Raw genomic sequence first — 5,516 nt, 5'->3', positions numbered from 1 at the left:
ACGCTGCATACCCAGACGTGGCTAATCAGTCACACAACACCAGCCGCAGCTTCTGAGATGTGACGAGTCCGTAACGAAGCTAAGTCATACAACCCTGAAATATTCGCGACTTCGCAACTGTTGTGATAAATGCGTAAGAAAAATTTAATTTTGTAGTTAAAAATTGAAAAGAAATTCTGTACGAAGCAATTATTGAATTCACAACACATTTTTTGCTTCATAATACTAGCTAATTAAAGAAATGATACTTATTGGCAGCGATGTTCCATCACTTTAGTTCATGTTTTTGCCTTGTTACTGCTTATGCCACCTGACCACAAGGACACGTGATCCTTTTAATAGGAAGGTTCAGAGTTCCAAACACAAAGTTTTTTATTTTTTTCTATTTTCTTCATTATGCATTATTACATACTATGGAAATATTTTTAACTGTGTATATTATATAATGAGGAGTGATGAATTCAGGGGATGGCCCGTACTGGAATTTCCCTCCCCCTCCGATGGGGCCCCACCCGTAGATTTCAGACTTTCTAAACCAAAAAATATAATGCTGTTAATAAGTTACTTGAATAAATAACTAACGATTTCACTGTGTTAACATTATACATTTTTGGTGTTATGCAAACAACATCTTATCTAGTCAATCAAGTTCTAGAATTCAGAGGATGATGCGAAGAGCATCAAAACTAGTCAATTAAGTAACATAACATCTAACATTTATAATGTTAACATAATGAAGTCGTTATTTATTTATGCAAATAACTCAACAATATGTCAATGATTATACAAGTGTTAAAGGAGTGTATTCAAGAATGAAGAAGTCTTGATTGTTACTCTTAAAGAAGTCAAGGGTGGGTTCCATGTTTTTATTGGCATAGTTTTCAGTGTTAGTTGTTTTAGCAAATATAATAATTTTATTTACTAAAGTAGTTATGGCATATACATAATTATAAATATTTACGATGGTAAAGCAACAGACATTGTTTACTTTTCTTGGAAAGAAAATACGTATTGAGGAGTCAATGGAAAGTGAATCCGTTGCATTTAATGAACAAAATTTTCAGTTGTTTTTAAGTGAAAGTTAAATCTGTGGACCGGTAATCCTATCTGTGTTACCTTCACCTAGTGTTGTTAGGGGTAAGTCAATGAATAAAACGGTTTGACATAAAATCAAATATAAAAAACGATGAGAACTAAATGTGATTGGTTGTATTTCGATCGTACTTGGAGTGGTAGTTTAGGTGGTTTATGTGAACAGGACACTTAACATCGGCTTCGTGTGACAATTTTGCACAAGAGGATAGTTCATATTCACCATATTAATAACAGTATTAATATTTTAATGTTAATACCTATATTAACATTTTATAGTAACGAATGAAAGCTATATTTCTTTGAACTCATTATTCTATATCGCTATTACATAAAGTATCTCTGTTGTTAGATAACATTTGACTTGCTAATTTTTTCTATTGATCTCACCCTATTCCCGGTACAGTATAAATTCTAGGAGGAAAAGATCTGAATTCAACACTATGCATCAGTACAAGTGGACACTTCTCGAAAACAAATATGTTAATAACTTGATTTTATACTCACTGTACTTAATAACACAATTTTTAAACTAAGTCCTGAAACTTTTAGTTTGTGAATGTACGAGTTCTGACTATTCTGAAATTGGAAATTTTTTATTAAATTTTTTCTTATTTCACTTATAATTGTCAACTATAAAAAATGAAAAAAGAAATGGCAGGAATATTAATACATTTCACTTCAAATACTAACTGTATCTTAAGGCAGAAATCACTTAAAAATGATATAACACACATATTTACCTAATCGAGGCTGTCGAAAAGTAGAGTGACGGTGATAGGAGAAAAAGTAGAAAGTATTGATGAAGGAAGAGGGGAAAACAACGGAAAAAAATCAGTATGACTCAAGGAAATGGTATGGAGGGAAAATATAATTAAGACCACATAGTCCGTGGCCAAAATGACCCGTTACAAGGAAGCAAAATTGTATTTAATTATTATGGCTGCAACATTTTGTACACCTCCACTTTAACAAATTTACAATGGCTTTTTTGAGAAGTTTCCTTACGAAAATTAGCTACAGTCCTCTTCTTATATTGCTCCAATCACAAGAGAGACACGCCTAGTATGTATTCTGATTACGACATCGGTTTGGCCACTATTCAATAAGTTGACCAGATTGACAAGAAGTAAGGCAATAGACTGCTACTTTTCGCTCTTAATGAGAGTCAGCTTTTAATGCTAATAATTTGTCTTTGCTGTACAGTCTTAGAAAAAAGTTTTGTCGCACAGATACTTTATAAGTCCCAGAAAGAAGACATTGCGCGTGATCAGAGGACGAGCGACCTGGTTCACAAGAGGAGGACCAGTTTAGGTAATAAAATTAGTTTTGTTTCTCTGTATGCCGTTCTTTAGTAGTTAAAACAAGTTCTAAAGAAAAGTATTTACCGTAAATAAGTAGTGCGGCAAAACTGTTAACAAATTGGTAACAAAGGCAGTGCGCAAGATTAGACATACAATGAAACAATAGTACATTACGCAACGAGTCTATAATGGTAGTAATTAAGACGCGAGTATGTTTATGAAACGAGCGCAAGCGAGTTTCGTAATTTTCATACGAGCGTCTTAATTATAGGCAAGTTTCACACGACTTTTTATGCTCGACCATATTTCCAACTTGAAATTATTCATAAGTATTCATGTTATTCTTATCTGACTGGGGAGCGGAACTGACCTTGTGCAACATCTCGTAAATTGTGAGATGTGCCCAGACGCGAAAGTATTGATTTTTTCCGAGACACAAATGTCATTGACCTTGATATAATCTAGAGAGTAAAATAAACATTAATCTTGATATAACCTGGAAATTGATTTAGAACTGAAAAACGAGATGACAAATTGAATTTATTTTAATATTATTTACAATTAACGCTAATTATTATAGTAACAGAACATAACCTTCTGCGACAGTATTGGATTTCCAGCCTCCGTGACGTTTCGCTAGTTGTCTTTCGATTGTATATCCGAGAATAATCGATACTTGCGCTTTCATATTGCTACAATGGTGTTTTCTGATTGGTGGAACACCTGAACTTTAATGAATAGGTGTACTTTAATGAGGTCCATTAAAGGGCTGCTACCAGGTGTATAATTACTACATTACAGCATGGTCGAGCATAAAATTTCTTTTGTGCGAGATCGTGCGTATTTGCTTGGTTTCCGCACAAAACCAATCCGCGGAAAGTCTAAAATTCCACATTCAGTATTCCCAACCTAACATACATAACAATTTCCCTCTTCTTACCGCTTAAGTGACATATTGATTTTACTGCTTTAGGCTTTTAACATATTATTTTTAGAGACGTTCAATATAGTAATAATTATAAATTGGAAACTTACCACTGCAATTTCACCTAAATTGCACTGTTAATTATTGCTTTTAAATATTTGCAAAAATTAAGTACATTCTACAACTCCACTAAAGTTACTGGATTCGTGATGCAAGTAACATTAAGGAAGCCGTGAAAGATCAACAAGAATCCAAATGCCGATGTTATTACTGCAATATGTTATATAAATAATATTGTTGAAATATTAAAATGAAAAATAAATCATTACATAACCTTACCGTTTGTTTTAAGTTCGCATTTATGGACTGGGGGAAAAAAAAGACAGACTTATATCACGGCCTGCTGGAGTATAGTAAACACAGAAAACAGTTTAAAGCAACAATGTTGAAGATAGATATTTTTGTTTTACAAATTTGCCGTCATTGAACAGAAACCAAGATGGAGATTTCATTGCAACTAATTAGAAATTCCTCTTTCAGGTATGTAATAAACGATCTTCGCATAAAATAATGTACGATACAGGAGCGGTATGTTTTCTTTCAATTCTCGGAAAGCTCAACTACGTTTCGCTTTTTCAAACTTTTCCTCGAACATGAAAACTTCAATATACCGCTCTTGTAACGCATTTTACTATTATTACCTCTCTGAGACTTATAAAGTATCTATGCTACAAAACGTTTTTCTAAGACTGTATATAATTAATGATTTTCATCCGAATCGGCGATCTCTAAAGCGCTAGTCAACTACCAGACAAATGGATCTGAATTCGATGTCCAAAGAGCCCGGTGATGTTTATTGTAAAATCATGACCATGGGCCATGTTGGTTAACAGTTTCAGCAATTACAGGAAATGTATTAACATTAAATAATCACCCCAGCTTACTGGAATGGGTTGTGGCCCTCTTCTGAGGCTAAAAAATGCTGTAGATAAACTGGATACGAGGGAGTTGCAACTTCGCAGTATCCCACCATACTGGTCTTTGTTTTGCACGTATTAGCCTGCCGCGGGGTGTACGGCACAAGAATGAAGAGGAAACAGTCAGATAGATTTCCGGGACACAGGAAAGAGAGAGGTTCTTCTGGCTTCATCGAATTCTAGAGGGGTCGTAACCCTCTAAGAATTACGACGGAATGCAATCCGAACTGAGACAATGGAGCTTTGCTGAAACTTCGATAAGTACATGTGCACTCAGGTTCACGGTCAAGTCTTAAAGGGGATACGATGCCAGGAGTTGTACCTGCGGTGAAAATAACGATACATGCGAAAATGTGAGAATTTTATATAAATCACAATAATAATGATGATAATGATAATAATAATAATAATAATAATAATAATAATAATAATAATAATAATAATATGACTGACTCCGTGGTCTGTTGGTCCAGATCAGGAGGTCCCGGGTTCGATTCCCGGGCTAGGCTCTTGATCAATTTTTCTTGAAGAAGAGGAATTCCCTGGGTGTCTAGAGTCTGGAAATTTGCATGATTGTGAGTGTGCCGGGTTAATATTAATTAACCAATCATCACAAATATAAAAATACATCAGGACTGTCGCTGTTCAGTAACCTGAACATACGTTTCAGCGTCACATTGTTGACAAGTAACTCCATCTGTTAGCACAACCATAAAGCATGTAATAGATGCTACAGAGTTACCAACAACGAAAAAAGAAAATAATTCTAATAATATTGACAAAAATAGATGAATATGTTGCATTTTAATTATTTCACAATCACAATCATATCATCATCATCATCATCATTATCATTTTCTCGCTGGAAATAGGCACAACGGAGTTGTCCTCATGAAATAAGTCAGTTTAGGAATTACTAAACCGTTCTTAAAAAAAAAAAGATATTATGTATGGGATACTTGGGATGTACTGTAAGCAGTAACATGAGCTGCAGCCAGGAAGTCAAAAGGAGGATAGCAATGACAAAGGAGGGTTTCAATAAAAAAAGGAGCATCTTCTGCGAAACTCTGGAAAAAGAACTTAGGAAGAGACTAGTGAAGTGCTTTGTTTGAAGTGTGGCATTGTATGGGGCAGAAACATGAACATTACGACGAAGTGAAGAGAAACGAATACAAGAATTTGAAGTGTGGATATGGAGGAGGATGGACTGTGTGAAGT

Source organism: Periplaneta americana, chromosome 3, assembly GCF_040183065.1.
Source record: "Periplaneta americana isolate PAMFEO1 chromosome 3, P.americana_PAMFEO1_priV1, whole genome shotgun sequence".
Lineage (NCBI taxonomy): Eukaryota > Metazoa > Arthropoda > Insecta > Blattodea > Blattidae > Periplaneta > Periplaneta americana.
Note: the sequence above shows the minus strand (reverse complement) of the source record.